Raw genomic sequence first — 24,733 nt, forward strand, 5'->3', positions numbered from 1 at the left:
CTGCAATATGAGTCTGCCCGTATATCAATATATATAATCTTCAATTTTTACAACATAAGCTAAATCTTGGAGGAAACCCCAAATTTACACTTAGCCAAATTTTCACAACTTCGGAAACTCGGTTGCCCAGCTCGTCGGCACCTCTGCATGACTTGCCCAACACTTCATTCACCCATCGCACGTTTCCACCCGGCTCATTCACCGTTCGTTTAGCAAACACCCAAACCGTGTTACCCTGCCCGACATTATCGTTCAGCCCAACCGTTCCTTCGTTCGGCGGGCGCACACACACCCGTGTCGCCACTCGCCCGAACTCTCGTTCACGGTTTCGACCTCCCTTCGTTCGGTGGGCTGCACGTAGTATCGCCTCCAAACTCCCGTTCACAACCTCTTGTTCAACCACCCTTCATTCGGCTAACGCCCACACCGTGTCGTCCTGCACGAACCATCAACCTCCGTTCAGCCTTGCACGGACACCCTATCCGGGTCGCCCGCCGTTCAGCTCTGTATGGACGCCCAACTCGAGTCGCCCGTCGTGTAGCCCTGCATGGACACCCAACTCAAGCCGCCTGAACACCTTCACCCGAGTCCGCCCGACGACTTCACTCGAGTCTGCCAACGACCTCACCCGAGTTCACCCGAGTTTTTTCAAACGACCTCACCCGAGTTCGCTGAATGACCTCACCCAAGTTCGCCGAACGACCTCGCCCGAGTTCTGTCAAACGACCTCACCTGAGTTCTGCCAAATGACCTCACCCGAGTTGCCTTCGCACGACTCGTTGCCTGAACACTTTCCCCGAAGTGCGGGCACATCTCCCTGTGCCTTCACACTTCTTAAGCTGTGTCCAACTTCGCACCAAACGCAGCTCGTAGCTCGAACTTGCATTGGTGGAATGATGGTTTGCCTCCACAAACCGTTCGCCAATATATATGAGTGGGTGGCGGGTGTATCACCCGGCCGACCCACGCCCAACATCCTGCCGACTCGTTCATAAGTGAAGTCTTCACCTAAGAGGAGGGTCGGCCCGCCCAACTCGTGGGACCGTCCCCTCAGCTTGCCCAACACCGTATAAACTTGCCTCCGGTCGTTTCACTTCGCACGCACGAGCTCCTTGCTCGCCCTTCGCACGGTGAAGGTGACCCAGACCACAGGTCCTTACATCCTCCCCCACTTGAAGTCATTGTCGTCCTTGACAATACCTCGTCCCGGCAACCATCCGTCACCAAGATATCCATACCAAGGTATATACTCCATCGGTATGTCATACATCGGAAAATCATCTCAATCTATGATCATTAACTACCTCGTCACAATCTCCACATGCTGCTTCCACTGTGGAAGGTTGGCCCCTCCATCTCAAGCTACATGCCTCTTGCAACATATCATGTTGACCTCATCATGTATTGTTTTCATGTGAACTGTTGCCATGATACTCCAACAAACTCTAACACATCTCTGCACACTTCCGGACCTCATGATTCAAACTAGTCGGGTGATTAGTCCAACTGTCACGCTCAAACCATAAGAATTCACATCCTCATGCCATCATCAGTCGTTTCTTAGAACATCCAGTCACATCCTCAAATCGATCAAGAATCCATCTCCATATAAGTATAAGCCATGCTCAGGTCCATGAAGTAGTCTCCATCTCATCTGCAACATGCTGTCCATGATGTTTGGTGTCAATGTGCTGCATGAAATCAGCTGCATCTATCCCAACATCATCCATCTAGAAAACATCCATCTCCTCAAGGTGAAGAGATCCTCTCATCAAACTCCGACTCTCGATGTGTCACATCCACGTCCATGAAGCTACCTCCATCATATCTGTAATGTGCATCCCTCAAGTCTGCCATAGAAACAAGTATACACCTGTCTGATCTATCCATGTGCTGCCCATGATCATAGATCAATCAGCTCCCATGTGTCAAAAGTGGTTAAGTCTCAGCTCAACCCATGCCCAAGTGTTGCCACCAAGGCATCATCAGTGTTGCAACTCCATCACTCCAAAAGTGTCTCATATCGATCCTCCACATCAAGTCACTCTTTCAAGCCACACCCATACATGTACTCAAAAGTATGCACCCCATCCTGAATCAAAGTCTCTGACCTCAGCTCCTCAATGCATCAGATCCTCCAAGTCCACCATATATGAAGTCCCCAAAAGTCACAACCTCATTTCATCATGAACTCCATGAGTCATCCCCAACCACCATCTAGTAAGCATACAAGTCTCGGCCCAAAGGTCTTTGCAAGATGCCTCAGCTCTTCATGTAGTAGGAATGCTCCATAGCCTGCTCACAACTCCATCCAAGTCCATGGCCTTGTTTTACAAGAGTGCACAACATCTCCATCAGCTCATAAACAAAACATCTCCATCTCACACCAGCAAATCCACCTGCACAACATCCCTGCCTTGGCACTCCTCATCGGATGCCCATAAATGACACCTCTACAAGTGCTTCTGCATAATGTCCCTGCATAAGACTGTCATGCTCCATGTCTTCAACCTGATGTCCATGACTCAAGTTGCCCATGTTGTCCAACTAAGTAGACCCATCACAATAATCGGTCATCATCATCCAAGCCTGCATATTCAGTCTAGTGAACTCGGTCACCCAAACATATCATCGTCATCACGAGTCCCTTCTATCATAGCTTCCCCACTAAAGGTTCCACCAAGACTATCTCTTAGTCTCGGCCATGAGAAGTCCACCCAAGTATCATCATACCCAAGTGTGTGCCCTCCTTCAATCTATCCATGAGTCATGCCGGGCTCTTAGCCAATTCTCCATGTGGCTAAAGCATGACCCCTTCTTCCGCAATGATCATCATGTTCCTCCCTTGTCACAGGCCCTTGTACCTTCTGCCACAAGGTCACAATCAACCCCAACAAGTCTTGCAACAGTCAGCAATCCTTGCTTCTCCATACAAGGTCTCATCGTAGACATCCATGGTAAGATGTTCCCTTGCATCGGCAAACTGACTTTGCCCTTCCCTGCATATGGTTCATCTCCCAAAAGCTCAAATGAAACACAAGTATCAATAATACTTACTTCATCATGAGGTTCCTCCATGTGAGTTCCCTCATCCATCCATATCTACAAACCGCACGATCCTGGTCCAACTTGATCAATCTCAAGTTCATCCTCCATCGTTGTCACATCTGCAACATCCCCGTATTGGCCCTTGAGTTCTTCAAGTTCTTATTTGATCTTCGAACAACCCTCCCGAATCATCATGTTCTCGGCCTTCATCGAAGTCCATTCGGAACTCCATCTGCTCATCTGTCCCAATACCTTGTACCGGAAAGCTTCACCTGCATTATGGCTAGATTCACCTGCCATGGGTTCTTCCACCATTTCTGCCATCAGCCTTCTTCACCATTCACCAGGTTCTTCTTGCAAAACTGAACCAGCTCTTGATTCCACCTATCGGTGAGATCAACTTCCTTCACTTGCACTCCACCCGAATCAGCTCTGATACCACCTGTCACGATAGTGCAGTGGGATCAGCACTTCATCGTCAACCCGAACATCAGCTCTAATACCACCTGTCACAATAGTGCAGTGGGATCAGCTCTTCGTCATACACCAGCTCTGATACTACCTGTCATGCCCCTACACTGGCGGTAATATTCCAACTGCACTATAGCGAGGTGCGGCACTACCAACCGCTTTCTTTTCACCAATACTTACGATTTTAGACTACACCTAACATTCATACTTAGTTTACTTTTCATTACCAAGTATTATTTTATCCTTTATACATGATGAAAACCATACACATTCATCAAAACAACATTAACACATGTAAATGCACAACAATATAAAGGGAGGGGCAACTCCCTGCAATATGAGTCTGCCTGTATATCAATATGTATAATCTTCAATTTTTACAACATAAGCTAAATCTTGGAGGAAACCCCAAATTTACACTTAGCCAAATTTTCACAACTTCGGCAAACTCGGTTGCCCAGCTCGTCGGCACCTCCGCACGACTCGCCCAACACTTCGTTCACCCGTCACACGTTTCCACCCGGCTCGTTCACCGTTCGTTTAGGAAACGTCCAAACTGTGTTACCCTACCCGACATTATCGTTCAGCCCAACCGTTCCTTTGTTCGGCGGGCGCACACTCACCCGTGTCACCACTCGCCCGAAATCTCGTTCACGGTTTCGACCTCCCTTCATTCGGTGGGCCGCACGTAGTACCGCCTACACAAACTCTCATTCACGACCTCTGGTTCAACCACCCTTTGTTCGGCTAACGCCCACACCGTGTTGTCCTGCACAAACCATCAACCTCCGTTCAGCCTTGCACGGTCGCCCTGCCTGGGTCGCCCGCCATTCAGCTCTACACGAACACCCAACTTGGGTCGCCCGTCATGCAGCCTTGCACAAACTCCCAACTTGGGCCGCCCGAACGCCTTCATCGGAGTCCGCCTGACGACTTCACCCGAGTCTGCCAACGACCTCACCCGAGTCCGTTGAACGACCTTGCTCGAGTTTTGTCAAACGACCTCACCCGAGTTTGCCGAACGACCTCGCTCGAGTTTTGTCAAACGACCTCACCCGAGTTCTGCCAAATGACCTCACCCGAGTTGCCTTCGCACGACTCGCTGCCTGAATGCTTTTGCCCGAAGTGCCGGCACATCTCCCTGCGCCTTCGCACTTCTCAACCTGCATCCAACTTCGCACCAAACTCAGCTCGTAGCTCGAACTTGCGTTGGTGGAATGATGGTTTGCCTCCACAAACTGTTCAACAATATATATGAGCGGGTGGCGGGTGTGTCACCCGGCCGACCCACGCCCAACGCCCAGCCGACTCGTTCATAAGTGAAGTCTTCGCCCAAGAGGAGAGTCGGCCCGCCCAACTCGTGGGACCGCCCCCTCAGCTCGCCCAACACGGTATAAACTTGCCTCTGGTCGTTTCACTTCGCATTTCGCACGAGCTCCTTGCTCGCCCTTCGCACGGTGAAGGTGAACCGGACCGCAGGTCCTTACAATTCTCGTCTCTTGATTTCGCTTTCAATCTAAAAAAAATATGGAGCGAAAATTCCAGCTTTTCTATTTATCCAATCCACAAATAGTTATAGTCCTCCAAATGTGGAACTTTTTTGCCTCATAAAAATTTGCAATCTATACCAAAACCTAAAAAACATAAAATTTAATTAAATTATTAAATCCTCTTCCCACACATATACATCTATAATTTTTTTTATTAAAAATAATATTATTAAATTTTAGTTAAAATATATAATTTACTTTTACAATTTCAAAATTTACTATCACAATTTCAAATATATCATTTAAAAAGCATTTATTTTCAACCTTAATAAAATATATCATTTAAAAAACACTTAATTTTTTACCTTCATAAAATATATAACTTAATAAATTCCAATAATATAAAGTTAATATTATTTACCTATCATAAATTTTAATTTCATTTAATCTTGAATAAATTCTATATGTTATATAAACTTATTATTATTTACATGTAGAGATTCCATTAAATTAATAATAAAAAATGGAAATGTAATTTCAGTGTGGTTAAATGTGTTTGTTTTGTTTCTTGTTTTTTTCATTGAAAAACTAATACCCATTACATATTGTTGGGTTATTAGTCCCTGCCTGGGACTAATAGCGATCGATCGATCGTTGACCTACCATTACTTGATATTTTGACCAGTTTTTTTTCGGTGTTTTCACATTTTAACCTAAGTTTGATGCTCCCAATTTTATTCAACAAAATTTTACCCAAAGTTTTTGGTTCAGCAAACAATTGAGGTCTTATTGCAGCCTTCACGTTGCCCGATGAAAAAATATTGAGGCAATCTTAAAAATATATGCTTACATGGAATAATAATATATGCCTACATAGGATAATAATATCTCTATAAAACAGTCCCGCTAAACCCAATTCAGAATAAATATGAAAACATTAATGATTATTTAATTTATTTAAGATTTTGGCGATGAAATGAATTTTCAAGTTGTCACTTATTCTCGCTGAATTTTGTTTGTGAATGATTAAACATATAATTGTACTTATTTATTAAAACTGTTGTATTCTTTTTATATTTTTGTGAAGAAGTCTATTATTCGGTGTTGTATTCTTTGTATACTTTTCTGAAGAAGTCTATTATTCAAAGGTTTTTGGAAGATAAGTATATATTTTTTTAAGAAATATCTAAGCTTTTTAAAAAATGAGTTGTATTATCCAAAGTTTGTAATATAAAATAGTTTGCAATATAATCTTATCCTAAGTTCTTTCTGGGGCCTGTTCCACGTTAAGCCAGCACCTAATTTAGACATTTGTTCATAGAGATATTTGCATGTTGACTACCTGTCAGAGGCCGTGTTTACCACCCAAGCTTACACAGGGTATGGAACCCTGTCAAAGCTTATATCACAAGCAGAAAACCCTGCGAGGAGTCTTTCACCTCTGTGTACTCGTTCCTAACTCTGGTGAGTTCTTTTGATCTACACCTAAGCCATCAACATGACATCCAGCGAGAGACCACCTTCTGGTTACATAGCTTCAACCCCAGAAGATGTGCCAGGGAAGCCATACACCGTGGGATCCCACCTGATAGATGCAGGTGCCCAGATGCTTCAGAGCTTCACCCCTATGAAACAGTTTCAACAGGTATTTGATTTCTTGATCTTTCTTTTTTTAATTTCCCGAAGTGTTATCAGAGAATTTGGTTATGCTTCTTCAAAATTGTTTTCATTATAAAAATGATTACAAGTAATCAGTAACAAAAAAATAAATTTCCCTAATCAAATTGCTAGAATGCTAACCTGCTGCAGCGCTGCCTGAAATTAATGATAAATCACCTCTGTGGAAGCCGCGTGCAAAAGATTGGTACTGATATTCTGATGGTCATTCAACACGCTCTCCTTGAGCTGAAGGTGAGTGGCGTCAATGCATTTTGTATAATTTTCAACTACTGCGTCCCAATTCAAGCACTCAGTACAAACAGTGTGTATTATGTCAAAAATTATGATAACTGTCTACGATTACTGTATAAATCAGAACAAATTGCATGCAACAAAATGGGGATATTTCTATCTTGGATATTGATTCAAAAAATATTATTCAAATTCCACGTAACAAAATGGGGATATTTCTATCTTGAATATTGATTCAAAAATATTATTCCAAATTATTAATTCTGGACTAATCTCCAGTAGAAAAGCTCCAATTTCTCCTGGGATTTTCTCCACTTCTGAAAATTGTCTTCAGTTTCGCGAATCTGCCACCTTTCTTTGTGGATTGGTCGCGATGGTGCTTGCTGTCTGCCTTTTCCTGTGTAGTCTTCCAACCACTCGCTTTCTTCTTTTCTTAGTGAGTTATCTTCTTTTCTTAGTGGTGTTCTGCCACTTTCATTGCTGGTTGCTCAGTGTTGTTGAAAATGGCCTCATTCCGGGCTAACCAGATTTTCCAACAAACGTATTTAGGCACAGCTGTCCATACCTTGTTCCAGATTGATTTGTTGACAATTCGGTGAGGGGCACTCATGTTTAGTCCAGACAAGAAAATAGACCATACCTCCTTAGCGAACTCACATGTTATGAACAGATGGCTTGCTGTTTCTATCTGTGTGGCCTTTCTATACCCCTTTTGCTCAAGTTTTCCCAAATCTGCTTCCAGACTGATCCCTGATATAGTGTATCTTGCTCGCTTTGTAGTTGATAGTATCCCTTCTATACCCCTATTGAGACACATTACTTAACAGCCTTATTCCACACTCCAATGGACGTTAAGTTTGCCATTATTTTTCATCTTATGCACTGAATAGCGTACATTACTGCATGAGTCATTAGATCTGTGTATATAGAAATAAAATTTGATTAATCTGCAGTTTGATGCATAACGTTTATGCATCTTACTTACTCAAAACTCATGGCATTTTCCTATGTGCTGAAAAGCACGCACTACAGTAATAAGAAACTGATTAATCTTACAAATTAGTGCATAGTGTTTAGCCATCGGTCAAAAGAGATGGCGTTCCTTTTTCCGTACTGAAAGGCATTTTTTTGAGCTCAGGACAGACAAGTGTTAGGTGCCAAAAACAAATCAAAGAAGCCGGACCTACTCAAAAACAAAACTTACAACCACGCAGTGTGAATGAATTGAATTTTTGTAAGGAAAACTGTGCGGATGATGTTGCATTAAACAACTTTTTGAGAAAGGAATCTAATCAGATGAAATTGCGTTCGACACCTTTCCCATTAATGGCCGTTCTTTCTGAACCTTCCTTTTTATTAACTGCACAACGTAGCTAAAGTACTTATTGCACGTCATGCAATATTACGGAACAAGAAGAATGATAATGGAATCTTTGGTGACTCTGAATCTATGGCTTTATGGTGGCCCAAAATGGAGTTATCACTTTATAGGGTAGCATATGCCACTCGTCAGATAATGTATTTGGTCTCTATTTGGTTAAATGAGACGGATGAGATATATTACTTCGTTCCACGTACTTGATTAGATAATATATTTGGTTAAATTAGATTGATAGTCTCACTCCATATTTGATTAAATCAAATGAGTAACATACGCCACCCCTCATTAATAAAACAATAACTCCATATATATATATTGGTTGCAATAGCCTACAGCCATACAACTATCCATATATTGGTTGCCATCGCCTACGGGCAGGCAGCAGTGCGAAAGTGACACGGCAAGGAAAATGAAATCAATGTTCATGGCGCGGAGGCTACAGCGCTTTATTGTGAGCCATGTTTTTCAGTTCTGTTGCAAGGAGTTTGAACTTCCTGTTGGAAAACAATGGTAATTCCAACCATTGCCATTAATGCAGTAGTTGGATACTTTTAGAGAATTCAGCAGGTAGCTTCTAGAATTTGGCGGAAGCATTAACAAATTAATAAGCTTCCTGGAGAAGCTACCGCCCCACCGAACTCCAGAAGTTTCTTTGTTGTGTATAAATACCTATTTGCCATCGAATGAAGGTAAGTGTTCTGAGTTTTGTGTTTTAATGCATGATCTCTGATTTGGTATCGGAGCCAAGTTCAAGTGCTGCCTGGTTGAGAGCTGAGAGCTTAAGGCTCTTCTATGAGAGATCGTTAGTTGGGTGTTGAGAGCTTAAGGCTCTTCTGTGAGAGAGAGTTGTGTGAACTCTTGAGATAGCCGTGTTAAGCTTTAAGGGAAGTTGGTTGCAGTGCAGTGGCATAATGCAAATATGAAAAACTCATTCACTAAAATATCCTAACTTCTCTTTTAGCTTCAATGTTCTTTTGTTGTGAATCCATCTGTAAGATATAAAGTTGTTATCTGAGAATTTTCAGCACAACTTCTTCAGTTTTGCCAGGGTGCGACAACCTGAAATTGTTCACCCATATCCATAGACATCTATAGACATCAGACCACATATGTTTTGAATTTGAAAAAACATTTTCAAAAATAATAATAAAGTTGTATTTGTATTCATATTATTTTCTACTTTGTAGATTATAAGGTTCATATAAAAAACTATTTTTAATATAAAAGTTAGTAATTTTATTTTTTTATGATGGAAAGAAATATGTTAATATTTGCATTTTCCGAAGAAAAAAAAAGTATTTCTGATTTTTACATCATATCTGATTCCTGAAATAAATAATTATAAAAACCAAACATACCATTTTTTATGATCTCAGTTAGTTAATAATTGGTTATTTTCCTAAACAAGCTTAATTTTTATCATATATTAGGTCATATTGAATATAGAATAGTTTTCATTTTAATTGCAAATGAAAATTTAAAATAAATAGAATGTCATATCTAGAATCGTGACATATTTTACACCTTCCCCAATCTAGAAAATGTTTTGTTCTGAGGCTGAAGGTAATCACTTTAACTTTGATATTATTTTTGCTTCTATGGAACTAGACAAGTGACCTATTTTTCTTCTTCTGAAAATAACTGCTTTCAATCCATTATTATAAAAAAATTACATATCTAAATACAAAGAAATTATTATAAAAAAAAATTACATATATAAATACAAAGAAATTTAACCGTTTCTAAAATATTCAAAACCTAAAATCGAGTGTATTAAAAAATAATCACTGTTATCGAATTTACATTAACATAAATTTAAAATTCCAACCTTCTTCGAGTGATCGACTTGTGCATTATGTTTCCTCTTACCGTCGTCGTCCCATCTTGGATGAAACGAAAAGTCCTGCATGATATCATTCAACTATTCACTGATTAGATTTGTCTATTTGATACTTGGTGTAACTATCGTTAAAGAAGCAAAACAATCCACAGCGCCTGTAAAATATTATCCGGAAAAAACTTTTTCAAGCACCGTTATGCACCCACATGAATTGATGTCAGCTAGCTTCTTTGCCGAAAGCACGAGAAATGGTGCACAAATCAAAAAAAGGCTTCATTTGTGCTTGAGGGAGGCCATTCGCTTATGGCAGGGACTACCGGCTGCATGCAGCACTTGTTTTTCTTGTTACATATTGTTTTTAAAATGAAAATCAATAAACAAGCCTAATGCAATCTCATGCGTCACGTGGTAAAGTAAAAGTGCAAACATAGTAAAAAAGAAAATTTTGAAGTAATTATTGACAGTGTTATCGAGTTCACTGCCAAGTTATAGAAACGGGCAACAAATACCCTACTATCATATAAAAAAATATTTAAACTACTCCAAAATACAGTGAGGGAGGAAACAAATAAAAGCGTTTCCAAGGAAAGTGCAAATTCACTGGGGAAAACACGGGCACGAATCCATTGCACACATTCATTCCTCTTGAACTCAGCGAAGACTTTCACATAAAAGTTAAAGCAAAAACACATCGTTCAAACATTTAAAAGCAATCTCATTCGAAAAATCAAAGATCCATTTCCATTGCAGGGCTTGTATAGCTCTTGACTTATACCGAACATAAATGTTATAATAAGTTTGTATGGAACACAGTTCATATGCGTATTTTTTTTTTTTTTTTACAGTTTAAGCTCTCTCAACATTCTCCTATTTTCTGAGTTTCAGGTCACCAATAGTTTTGGTAATTTTGATGTTTTCTTAACTCAGAGGTGAAATTTTTATAGACAATTCCATAAATCTGCACTATAGGGGCATTTATTGCCCTATTGCAGGCTGGTTAGCTCTTCCCCTGGTGATTGTTGGGTTCTCATTTCCGATGATTCAATGCCCCTATGGCAAGCTGGTTATCTCTTGCCTCGGAGATTGTTGGGTTCTCATTCCCGATGATTCTTCGGAAACGACAGGGAATTTGAAAGCCTCGAGACTCTTCCACGACCCTATTTGTTATTGGGTTCTCATTCCCAGTGATTCTTCGGAAACAATAGGAAACTCAAGTTAGGATAAAACATAGAGGTCTATTTGGCTTTCACAGAATCACCTTGTGAGAAATACCCCTCGTTTCATGGAGAATACAACCACTGTATTCCACTGTCCATATCAGCTGTAAAATCAATCCTTGGCATGGCAAAGTTTTTCATCAACTCTCTGACTAATATGTTTATACAATTCCTCCGATGCTAATGCTCATTGAAGTAGAAACCAATAAACCCTAGCTTTCAACTATCCTTGGCTCTCGGATGAATCCGCTTGCTCATTGTGAATATTTCTTCTACCATCATCTGGACTTGGTGGAATGACCTTCTTGCCTTTGCTTAAGAGCCTTTTGAATGAATGGAGCCGAATGCTGGGGGATTTAAGAGATTGCCCATTTGGCGAAAACATCTGTTGGTCATCGCTGTAGAGTAGCCCGGGAGAAGAAAAACTGTCCATTCTTCGGGGTATATCAATGATGATTTTGTCGAGGGTTTTACGAGAAGTCGATGTCGCCCCTTGGTTGAAGACCACAGAGTTCGACATGGAAGAAAACCTGTTTTGGATTTCCCAGAGAAGCATGTGGGTGGGATAAGTTGGAGAATGCAAAACCTATTCATGTCCACGCGAAGGGCAGAGGTCGGGTTCCATGGTAATCGATGTGTTACCCTCTGAAACGGTGGGCAGAGACACCTGATGATTTGTTTCAGAGGTGCCCCCCGACGCTGCCTCCTCATTGCCTACTAGAACCACGATAGAATTGGCGGCCGTGTCGGGCAGGGCATTGGATCGACACAGTGGACAAGTTGAGTGGGATTGCAGCCACATGTCTATGCAATCGATGTGGAAACTGTGGTGGCATTTGGGGAGTTGTCTCGCCTTCTCGTTCTCCTTAAATTCACATAAACAGATGGCGCATTCAAGCCCCTCTTTGTGATTCTTCGTCTGATAGACGAACACGGGAATCACTTCTATAGCCGACTTGTTGAGGCCGACTCTTTGGAGCCTCAGGGGATCCTACTGTTCAACAAAGTCAAGACAGCGGCGTCGGAAAGAACCCCTACGCCACAAGAAGTAGCGCGCGTAGATCTGTAAACCGAAAACGAAGAGAACGACCACGAACAATAATAATATGGCGACAATCATGATTTTTCTGCCAATGGCCATCGCCGTCGAGTAATTAGCTGCATTATCCCCATAATAGTTATCATTCCTGGTGAAGTTATCGCAAGAATCCATGGCCGGATGTGAACTGGACATTGCAAGCGTTCTCCGTGATTGCTGTGATTTCGTAGTGCTCGAGCCGACTTAGAGGCCTTGTATGCAAAGGAAAGGCGTTGGGCGTCAATAGGTTGAAAGGCAGGGGAAATTCGACGAAGGCGGCTGTGAGACGCGTGCCCTAACCATTATTTTTCTCCGTTCCCCGCTGATCGTTGATCATGGTCGCTATCTTCGTGGAAATCGAATTCGATTCTGACTATTCCGCCCACATTACGACACTACATTGCGAACCGCGATTCTCCGCAACTTCTAGCTGTGATGTTCGATGCGGCTACTACAACATTCAATTCGTCACGATTGAGGCAAAGGATATTATTTTAATATTTATGGAGGGTGTCTTTTGGTTGTCTCTATCGGAGGTTGGAGCAGTGTAGTCTATGCGTTTTTATTGTTATTTTTCTCATTTTCACGACCTTATGTATTTTTCTGGTGTTTAAAATGTGTGTTTTTTAATTTTTGTAATATCCTATATTTTTATTGTATTTTTGAAATTATAAATTTATTTTAATTTTGGATTAATCAAGTGAAAAAATCAATACGTTATTCAAAAACTCATTATAAAAAATGGATTCATTCAGGAAGTTTGTATTCTTCCGTGAATTAGAAGAAAGAGAGTCTTCTACCATAGAAAATCCACTCAGAGATATGTTTGCATCAAGTTCTAGTCGTGTTTTAAATCAAGGCGAACTAGAATACGAAGAGCCACAACCTTCTGCTCGATGGCAATTACCTAGTATCTTTGCATCTAAAGTTTATGATGATCTGTGTATTTTCCATCTAAAAGCTGCTACTAGAATTAGCATAAAATAGTCTATTAGCCAAATCCAAGAAAATTGTGATAGCATTTAGTCTATTTCTCTTCTGGAGCCAAAAACTTTACAGGCCGAAGCTAAGAGGTTAAATACAAAGTATTTACATTTGGGATGTATAAGAATCGGGATCAATCCTCTAACCCATCAAGGGCTAAATACTTTTGTCCTAGCCACAGTCAGAGATTTAACTCATAACAAGTATACCGATTCCCTAATAGGAGGTATTGTAGCCCCTCTGTCAAATGGCCCAGTCTATTTCGACTGTTATCCAAATTTCTCAGTATATGTCTTTGATGAAACAATAGATCAAATCTTACAGTTGCAGATCCAAACCACAGGGTTTGATATGCATAAGAAAAGACATAATATAGCCATTCAATCCAGAGGATGTTTTCGACACACAAATACCTTATATCCGGCTGTACGCCATACACCCAGTCGAGACTCAAAAGCAAGTGTCGTTGTTCTAACAGATTCCAAAAATAAAAAGATAGAACATCAGACCATTCATTGGGAAGATCTTACATTCCCTGAACACTGGGTAGTCTCAAATCCCAAGCCTCCAGCTCTCAAAATGATAACTTCTGCATACATTCAAGAGAACCAATCCTTTGTTGTTTTATCTTTTCCAAGAAGATCCACTATTGACCACAGAAGGATTGAACAAGCCTGTAAAAGTTCTCATTTTTACCGCGATCCATCCATAATACTGTCAGTTCAAGTTCTGTCTCCTGTAAACATATTTCTTTATTTGAATTTGCCCAAATTGTAAATTTTTCTTCTTTAGAAGTAAAATGTCCTGAATGCCAGTTTGCTGTAAATCTGTGTACCCTTGCTGAAGGCGTTATCCATGAAAATCATCATCCAAGGACTCGAGAGGCTCCTTCTTCTACATCAATTAATCCATGTCCAAATCCAAAATGTTCAGACAATCCTTTTCCCGATGAGCCTGAGTCTGATCATGTATTGATTGCTAGTGTCGGTATCTTCATCCCTCCGTTAGAGATCAAATCCTCTTGTTGCATTTCATATTAAGTGTCTCGTCCAGTCATTTGCATTCCATTAGGCGCATGGATCATCTGACGGTAGTGGCATTCCTATAGTTTCCCTCATGTTATCTACCTGCTGGCTCATGTTCGTTCATTAAAAAGCATATACAGTCTTCTTTTTATCTTAAAGATTGCAAAGGTTGTCTTTAGGGTTTCATTGTCAATTAGGTCTAGGGTTTCATTAGGGTTTCGTCAAAAAATGTTTCAAAGTGTCCAATAATTACGAGCAGGCCATGAGGAGGTTGCAACATCAATAAATTTCATCGCCAAGTGTTCAAAAATGTGTTTTTCCTAAAAACTCTGTTTTGAGGAAAAAACAGAGTATTTAGCTTTTATTGTACAAAATCATGAAAATTTTGTTTTCCTCATTGTAAATTTCTTCATCTGTAATCCTGGTTTCTTTCCTTAGCCCAGAAGCTCCATCACCTGCAAAACAAGCAAAGCTCCGGTCATTTAGTTCATCACAAAACCCAAAAAAAAAGTGAAAAAGTCCAAAACAGAGTTTGAAATAAAGTCATTTGTAAAACATTATGAAAGTGGGTTTGGCAAAATTAAATTTAAAAAGCTCCATGTATAAATCATTTCTCTAAGTGTTTGAAGTTCATTTGTACTCCAAGAGCAAAGGGAAGCAAGGCAAAACGATTTTGGTGAGTGAGTGTGAAGTTTGGGTGAATATCGTTGTAAGTTGTCGGCGCGGCGCACTAGGCAGAAGGCGTGGCGCATTGGGCCTCATTTTACAGTGTTAAAAAACACGGGCGCGGCGCATACATGGGGCACGGCGCATTGGGCTGGATGCGTGGTGCACACAGCCAAAGAGCCCGAAAATTTCCAGAACTCGCTCAAATCGCCCAAAAACTGACGGATTTGTCAGGTATAGCATCCATTACCGTTTTCTATCCATGTTGGGTACTTGCTTCATGGTGCTTGTTTCATGGTGATTGCTTAAAGAAATCAAACCCTACCATTTGAAATTCCTCAAACAAAAATTGCTGCCTAGGGTTTTGATAACTGTTTTGTCACCAAGTTCACTCCCTTATCCCTTTTTTCCATTGATTCTCTTATTTCCTAAGTTCCCCCACCCCCTAAATTCACTAATCCCCTATCCCAAGTTCCCTTTCCCAAAATCCCAATTGTAAAATCCCAAACCCTAATCCTATACAAAAACTCCCAAAACATCCCATATTTCCCTAACTAAATCTATCCCAACAATCCCTAATCCCCCACTATTTTTCCCTCCCCTTACAGTCCCTCATCTCACTATTTTCCCTTGGTGGCAGAGGTCAAACACATCATCAAAGGTAGTCCAAGACAGTTTGACATATCAACACCTATTTTTCCAAGACAATCTATCTACTAGCAGCCATGGCATCTGATCCTTCATATGATTATGAAGAGGAGACTCAAAGTGACTCACCCACAGAGGGACATGCACCCAGGAGGCCTCATAGAGGTGGCAAACATATCAGAGAAGAACCAACCACTATTGCTAAGTTACAGGCCTGCCCACTTGCCATATTTTGTTTCCAGCATCAGTCATGTTATGAATTTTGTGAGAAGGTTGCTAATATTCAGTTTCATTATGAGTTGGCTCGCTTGTTTGTGTTGCATTTACATGGTGATAAAGCCACTCTTTCTGGTGTCACTTTCACCTTAACACCAGAATCCATTTCATTAGCAACTGGCATACCTGAAATTGGAGAGCCATGGAACAAGAGGCATAAAATTGACCGGAAGCATTATGAACCATACATCAAACCCGGTTTTTTGAGACAGCTCGAGAGAGTGTTTCCTTTTTGGTACCTCAAGGATGAATATGCTACTTTAATGAAATTGATCATGAAGTATTTCAGCTGTGAGGGCTGGTTCTCCTGCTTGTATGCTTATCACATCAGGCTGCTGATGCATTTTACTCGGGTACGGATGATGAACATTCCTTACTTCATATGCCAAAACATAGAGAAGATGACCACTCTTGTGCAGCACAAGACCCCTCAGCAGCAGTTCAACAGTATTTATCATTTTGCTCTCATCAAAATTGTGGTCGTTCATCAGCTTGGTTTACAGGGCATCACTTGGGATGACTTCATCTCCCGTGAGTTTTTCAGAGCTTCACATGGACCTTTAGAGGCTGGGCATGAGATAGGTGGACCTTCCTTTCAACATGAGGGCCATGAGACTGCTAGTGTGCCGGTGTTCATCACCTATCAGAAGGGCACTAGACGGTTGTTTGCAGCAGAAAAGCAAGTGTTATCTCCACCCAGGATGGAAGGGGCCTCGCTTCCTTCATCAGCACAGCAGGTACAGGACCGAGGAAAGAGGTCACTATAGGAGGAAAGACCATCAGGTGAGCGGGAGACTGATTTCATCCTCACTGAGGGTGATGATACCGATATGGGCCCGCAAAGCACAAATCTTAGGGAAGTCATTAAGGAGCAGCAGGCGGACATTGATGCCTTGTCAACCAACTTGGATTGAGCTCAATGGACTATACAGTACTTGGAGCAGAGGAATAAGGAGATTGAGGACCAACAGGTGGTTATGGAGTTGCAAAACATTCGGGAGAATCGCCAAACTGCCCAAAGGAGGAGGGTGGAATTCACTTCATTGGAGCAAGAGATCAATGCCGATAGGGAGTCATGGCTTGAAAGAGTCAATGTCCACTTGGAGAGGAAGCCGGAGAAGGCCATCAATGAAAAAAATATGCTTAGAAACCTGTCCTATCATTATTTGTCCCGGAACTTGGTGTGCCAAGCAAGAATCAGGAGTTTGAAAGCAAGGTTGAAAAGAGCATCAAGGAGGCAAAAAGAGGATGAAGGACTTCAGATCTTGGTTGAGGCTTCCTTGGCCCATCATCATGCTTTATAGAGAATACTCAGCCCAAATTTCAAGAAATTTGGAGCAATTTTTGCATTTTGAAAATGTTTTGGCACAAAAAACAGGTTTTTCTACCCTATGCGCCGTGCCACGTGGCGCTCGCTTTTGCTAGAGGCCTCCAAATCACAAAAACTCAGCATTTTTGGATTTGGCATGCAAAATTACACTTGCCTACCTATGGCCAAGAAATTTGGGCAGGTTTTGAGCCCTCAAAAAGGTCAAAAACACTCAAAAAATGACCTCACTGCCCCTATTTTGACACACAGGAAGCAGTGTTGGGAGAATGGACTTTTGGAGGGGCAAATGGAGGCCAAATTGAAAAATTCCACTTGGGTTGGAAATTAGACAAGTATACCTTTCCAGCAAGCACACCTAGAGCTCATTTGGACATCAGGAAGGCCTCCAAAAGTGGGTCCAAACAGGCACGACGCATAGAGAATCAGGCACGGTGCATAGGGGAAATTTTGCCAGTTTGACCAAGTTTTGCTCTGTTTTTCACCCAGTTTTTCCTAGTTTGACTTTTTCACTTTCCTAATGGAAAATTTATGATGTAATTTGATGAACATTTATGGTTCATGATGTAAATATGTTAGATTTTCACTTGTATAGGTAGATTCATTAGTTTAAAGGTTGTTTGAAACTTAATGAATCAGTTCCCTTGTTTCTAGAGGCATGCTATTATGTTGCCTAGTTTCTAGTTCTCAGTTTAGAATCAGTTGGATCAGCTCCTAAACATGTGAGCTCGACCCCTAGAGGCAAGGATGAGCCATGTTTGTCTATATTATGTTGTTTTTCAGTGATTAGCATGGTTGGACTCTTGAGAAAGCATTGAGCTTCATTGTACACTCATATTTGCATTTTGGCTAAGGAATTGAGACCAGGATTTGCAGCACTCTTTGGGATTCATGTGGAAATTTGTCTTGGTACAGTGCTTCTCTTTGTAATTGTGAATTTGTTTATGTGATTGTATGCCATTATCTATCTTATTTCTTCTGAACTAAACAAACAAGAGTGTAAGTAGAATTCATTGAAAGTGCAGTGCTCTACTTGAAGTTTGTTTTAGTTATTTGATGTTTTTAGCTGTTTGGGGAGGATTCATGATTGCTCTTGCCCTCTTCAACACCTCACCTGTCGATTCCTTCCATTTCACTCAAATTTAAGTGCCAAAACGATTGCCTACCTTGCCCCATTGAGATCTTTGCAGGACTGAGCCTCAATCCCCGCACCCAAAATCTATCTTTCCATCTGAGCCAACAAAACACCATTTTATCAAATCAAACTCTTTTGCACTTATACCTAGCCTAAGATCAGCATTTCTATCAGTCATCTCAAGCCCTCATTGATCATTATTTGCTGAGATTGACCTGGAGAGAGCCCTCTCCTGACCTGGTAGGGCTAGCTACCAGGCTGAGCGTGGTTTGATGTTGGCCCTGGATCCTACCTTTTCAGCCTGAGGTAAATCTAGGCACTAACATAGTGGCGACTCCGCTCGGGAATAAATTATTTGTTTGTTGGTATTCTTCGTTTTATAAACTACAGACGGAGCCTGAAGATTAGCCAGATAGCCTTTGAAACGCTTTTTCTTTGCATTAGCGCAAGTAGATAAACGCTACTTCAGTCAATCTCTGGTCTAGTTTTATAAACGGAGCATCTAACTTGCAGATCACCCCAATACATCTGATAATTCTAAGCTTGTGGATGATAAGTTTAGGATTTGATAGGCTAAACAAGTTGTTAATGTCCATTTGATTTTTTGGAAATAATAGCACACTGGCTTCCAGAAGACATACCAGAGAAAATCCGGATCCTAATCCCCCTCCTGTCTACGAAAATCCCAATCTTATTCCAAGAATAATTTGCCAAGGAAGTTCTATTATTCCTGTGTTCAAAGCTCAATCGTGTCCTGTTGGTTTTGAGTATCTTGAGGATCTTGAGTTTGATGAGCAGTTTGAGTTGTCTTTGTTTGAAACCAAATCTGAAAGCGTTGTTGCTTCAATTGCCTTAAATCCTGAGTTTGTTAGAAATCTTGAAACTGAAAGGGCCAATAAATCTATTGATGATTATATTTTGACCCAGCTCCAAACTACAATTGTGGCTTCTAACATTGTAGATTTCTTAGAGAATGCTTTTGCAACCCTTGGGTCATCTACAATTGCGTCTAGTTCAAGAATTCCCACCGAACCTCCTTTCATTCCTTCCATTCCTGTGCAGCCTACTATTTCTGATCAAAAATCTGCAGTAGTATCGCCTCTGTCTACTCCTTCTACTCCTAAAATATCCAAGATTGCTTCCCCTCTACATACACCTCCTCATACCCCCCATACATCAGCTCCACCCACTCCCCCAACATCCCCAAGACCGATTGAAAATACACCAAGAGCAATGGCTGCTCGTTTTGCACCTCTTGCACTGCCTCAAAATTTGGATGATATGCCCGTCGATTATCAAAGCAAAATTCCTTTGTTTGATGGCACTCCTCATAGTGTTACAGCTCAGCAACATGTGGACAAAATGACAGATTTCTTTGATCTCCATGAGATTGATGCAGAAAATGTAACCATGAGATTATTTGTACAAACATTTGGTGGTGAAGTAAGGAAATGGTTCAGGGCCTTGCCAGCTTCCAGCATCACTACATTGGCCAATCTACAGAGACAATTCTTAGACCGCTGGGAAGTGAAGAATAATCCCCTTCAGATCCTTTCTGAATATGAGCACATCAAGCGAAATGCTAGTGAGTCTGTTCAAGATTATTGTATTAGATTCAATTCAGTTTACAATGCAATCCCTGATCATATTGTTGAGCCTCAAACCTGTACTTCTTTACACATCCTCTCAGCCTCCTTTTCCTATTCATTTCCTTCTTTTGCCACTCATTCCCTCCATCAAATTGCTCAAATCATTGTATTTTAGGACTTTTTACATGGTTTGCTAATTATGCTAATGACTGTTGTTGGTTTAGAATTTTGGTTCAAAGTGCTGCGTTTCCGCAGCTCACACAGGCTTTCCGCAGCTGATCCCGGTTTCCGCAGCCAACCCCGGATTCCGCAGCTGTTTTATTAAATGATATGTTCCAGGTGTCCTCCGGGAAGAAGAGCCACATGGGCAAGTTCGTGGAACCAAGGACATGGTGTGTGTCCTTCCAGCTCATCCAAACCGGTCATAAAAACCCGTGGTCAGCGAGGAGGCAAATACGGTCAACAGAAGTCATTGGCGGTGGCACGGCTCTGCGTGTTCTATTTTGGAGCACGTGAAGAACAGGTGGCATCTTCCTCAGCCACGAAGACAGTGGGAAACATGAATCCAACAGCAGATTGAATGCCCACAACGACCGTTGCCTAAATCCGAGGACGCAACCAGATTACGTGTTTTTACACAGCTGCTCGAATAGCTTAGTTTTCGTTAAGTTAGTTTGCTTTCCTCTGTTATAAATAAAGCGTCTTTGAACGCTGGATAGTTAGTCGTGTTTTGTAATCGTTTTGTAACTTTGAGCTCCCCACTGTACTTTTAAACTTGCTATCAATACATGAGAAGACTGTTCTGTTTCTAAGCGTGTAACTGCTCTTTGGATTGGCTGAAGTAGGCAGAGGGCCCCTGTTTGCTGCAGCCACTGTACAGTAGTTTTAATTTCTTGCATTTCTTTTTCTGATTTCATGTATAATAGCTGTACAGATGTCTTTTCATTGCTGCGTTTTTATTTCTTTTCAACATGTATATTAGCTGTACATAAACTTTGAATTATGCTGATTTACATTTCTGCACTTTTGTTCATGACTGATCAGTGTGTTATGCAGGTTTCTTAGGCGAGCCCGGGACAGTTTTCTTTCCTTTCTTTTTACAACTAGTGGCATGTGTGATCATCTTGTCTAGGTTGCTGACCTTTATTTTTCTGCAGTTTGATTTTCATTAATATCATTTCTTTAACTTGCACTTTACTTTCTGCTCAGTAGTTATCAAGTTGTTCATTTATTGATGGTTCTTTTTCTATAATCAACTAACTTTATTGGAGCCAGAATATCACTTAGTGCAGCTTGGTTTACTTTGCTTTAAGACTCACATTACTGACCTGTTCATAACTGTTCTCACATCATTAAGAAGAGGTTAAAATAGTGTGATTTGTCTCACTTAAATTTCACATTGATTAGATTTTGTAAAGTAGTGTAAAGTAGTTGTTCTTGCTTTTAATTGAGTTAATATAGATTTCATTTTCATTTTCATCAGCAGCAGAGATACTGGGCCGATGCCATTAGTCCTTTATTTGATTTTAAGCTTTAATTTCATTTCAGTTATTGTTCAAGCTTTCTTTTATAATACTCTTTAAGTTTCAAGAAATCACCTAGAAATCATCACAATCACCCACATTCACTCGCTTTATTTCATCTCCATCACATCACATTAGGAAAGATACAATCAAAAACAAACTAAAAAGATAAAAAACGACAAAAGACTTAGAAAAGGTTATCTATGTACATATAGTACACCTCACTTCATCAGCTTACGAGCCCCGGGTTGACAATTAAAAGTAGCAATTTAGACAACACTAAATTGACCAAACATTTTGGCGCCGTTGTCGGGGAAGTGAAATTAGGTAGCCAATTTCTAAAAAAAAATTAAAAAAGAAAAATTTCAAGGAAGGAAAATTGATAACCTCTCAAAGTATGCTCTCCTCTTGTACCTAGAGTGATCTAGAGGATCAGAAAAGAGAAAGTTATTGGTTTAATAGTTTCTTGAGTATGCTCTCTTCTTGCACCTAGAGTGACCTGGAAGATCAGAAAGAGAATTATTAGCCTGACTTGAAGAAAAATAAAAAAAATGACATGCATAGAGCAAGAGATTCTAGGGGAAGGTTTTTAGCTAGAGCCAAGAGTTCGATTTTTACAAGTCCATCTACTTCAAGGAATAGACAAGAGACACCTCCCTCATCTCCAACTGACACTCCTAGCCCTAGGATTCCTGGAATTCAAGAGGCAAGAGTCGACTCTCCCACACCTTCTATCGAATTTGAATTAGAAAGAGATCCTTTCCTTCCTTCTACAGAAAGACAAATTGTAATTGAAGAAGTAGAATCATCTGAAGAAGAGGGAGAAATTCCTTCTCATTCACCCTTTGTAGAAGAACCAGAAGACTCTGAAGTCTCTAGGGAAACTACTATGACAGAGGAAGGAGCTGGTAGAGGTAGAGGAGGAGGAAATAATGGAGGAGGTAGAGGTAACATTGGAGGAAATAGGGATGGAGATAACTCATTTGGATTTCCTATAGTCGATGAGGACTCCCGAGCCACCATGAAAAACATTTCACCATCTGTCCTCCCAAACTTCCATGGGTTAAGGAATGAGGACCCTGAAACATTTCTATTTGAGTTTGAAGTCGTATGTCGGACTTATGATTATCTGGATGACTCTCAAAAACTCAAACTGTTTCCTTCAACATTGAAAGGACAAGCTTTGAAGTGGTTCATGGGATTACTCACTCAATCCATTAGGTCTTGGAATGATATGAAACAAACATTTTTGGATAGGTACCTGGACTATTGTATGCCCACCAATCACAAGGATGAGGTATTCAAAATGGTGCAAAGAGAAGATGAAAACTTGGAGGATTTACTTGAAAGATTTCAATACAATCTGAAAAGAGAAAAAATGAGTAACTTAGATGAGGAGACCTTAAAAGCCCTTCTATTAAAAGCCATTAGAGATGAATGGATAGATATTCTGAACATGATGGGGAAGGGAGATATATCTCAACTTTCACTCAATGATATAGCAGAGCTATGTGTCCATCTCTCAAGGGGGAAATCTAAAACTCAAAAAGGGCCTAGAGATCCTTCTCTCATCAGAGCAAACAAATCTGCAACTGGATCAGTAAGTAGGGCTGAGATTGGCAACATGCTTGATGAATTAAAAAATGACATCTTAGGGATTCTTAGTGAACAATTAGACACCCTTAAGATTCACAATAAACAGAAAGCAGAAGCTGAAGCTTTGGCCATCTTTTGCCCAAAATGTAGGAAGAAACATGCTCTAAGGGAATGTCCCTTGGATGCAAAAGTTGTAGAGACATGTGTAATTTGTTCAGAGAATCATGAGACCAAGGATTGTCCTTCAATCCCTGGCCTTAAAGCTGTCTTTCAAGAAGACCCAAATACCATCGAATCTCTCTGTTTTGTTGCAAGGAGACCTTGGCAGGGGCAACAAAATCAAGGGTTTAACAACTCTATGAATTTTCAATCCCCACCAAATTGGAATCCTTGGCAACAACCTTGGTCCCAACCTCAAAATCCTTTTCAATCATGGGTACAAGGTATGCAAAATCCTTATGGGAGATTTGCTCAATTCTACCAATATCCTCCATCTTTTCAAAACCAACAAGCTCCACAACTTCCAAATCAAAATCCACAACTATCATTGCCATTTCCACAACAACAACAACCTTCTCAACAGAATCAAAATTCTCAACTCTTGCTTCCATTCCAACAGAAGTCAAATCAACTTCCTTCTCAGCCATTGCCAAATCCCAATAATAAAAACCCTCAAAATGCTTACATGATGGAAGGTCAACAATTTCCTACCTATATGATTGTTCCTCTCAATGAAGTACAACTCAGATCAGGTAGAGTTCTAGATAAACCTTCTATAAATGATCAAAAGCAAAGCATTTTTGAGGAAGAGTCTCTTGAAGCCAATAAGGGTTCTGAAGCATCTCTTCAAAACCCAAACACTCAAAAAGAAAAAGAAAAAGAATTAACCCCCACAACTCCCATAGTTGAGCAACCTACATCTTTATCCACACCTCCTTTTCCTGAAAGATTACAAATTGACAAAGGAGTGGAAAAACAAATTTGGTTGCATGACTATAATTTTCTAGATGAATTGAAGAATGTCTGTATCAAGATTCCCTTGTTACAAGCCATTAAAGAGATTCCTATTCTAGCAAAAACAATAAAGGAGTTGAGTCTTAAAAGACTAGGAAGGAAACCAAGAGATACCAGAAGGATCCACCTGGTAGGGAAAATTGCAGATATCATGATGGGAAAAATTACTATGCAGAAATATGTAGATCCCGGTAGCCCAATTGTTAAAACACATATCAATGGGGTAGAAATACCAAATACTTTGATTGATTTAGGGGCTGCTATCAACATCATGAGTAGACAGACTATGGAACAGCTAAAACTTCCTAATCTTCTTTTTACACCTACTTTATTGCAACTTGCAGATCGATCAATTATTAAACCAGATGGTGTATTAGAAGACATTCCAATCTCCTTAGACTCTTGGGAATATCCAGTGGATTTCATGATTTTAACTCCCAAGAGTAATCTAGGAGGACATCCTCTTATTTTAGGAAGACCTTGGCTAGCCACAGCTGATGCTTTCATAAGTTGT

At 40.7% G+C, this 24,733-nt stretch overlaps 1 pseudogene; it reads right to left on the reverse strand.

The window, feature by feature from the left end:
- Positions 1-10,875: 10,875 nt before the first annotated feature.
- LOC149175079 (RING-H2 finger protein ATL3-like) lies at positions 10,876-12,603 on the reverse strand (annotated as a pseudogene).
- Positions 12,604-24,733: the final 12,130 nt, after the last annotated feature.

Source organism: Pinus tabuliformis, chromosome 4_1 (genome assembly GCF_031772625.1).
Source record: "Pinus tabuliformis cultivar Carrire ecotype Pingquan chromosome 4_1, CPIR1, whole genome shotgun sequence".
Classification (NCBI taxonomy): domain Eukaryota; kingdom Viridiplantae; phylum Streptophyta; class Pinopsida; order Pinales; family Pinaceae; genus Pinus; species Pinus tabuliformis.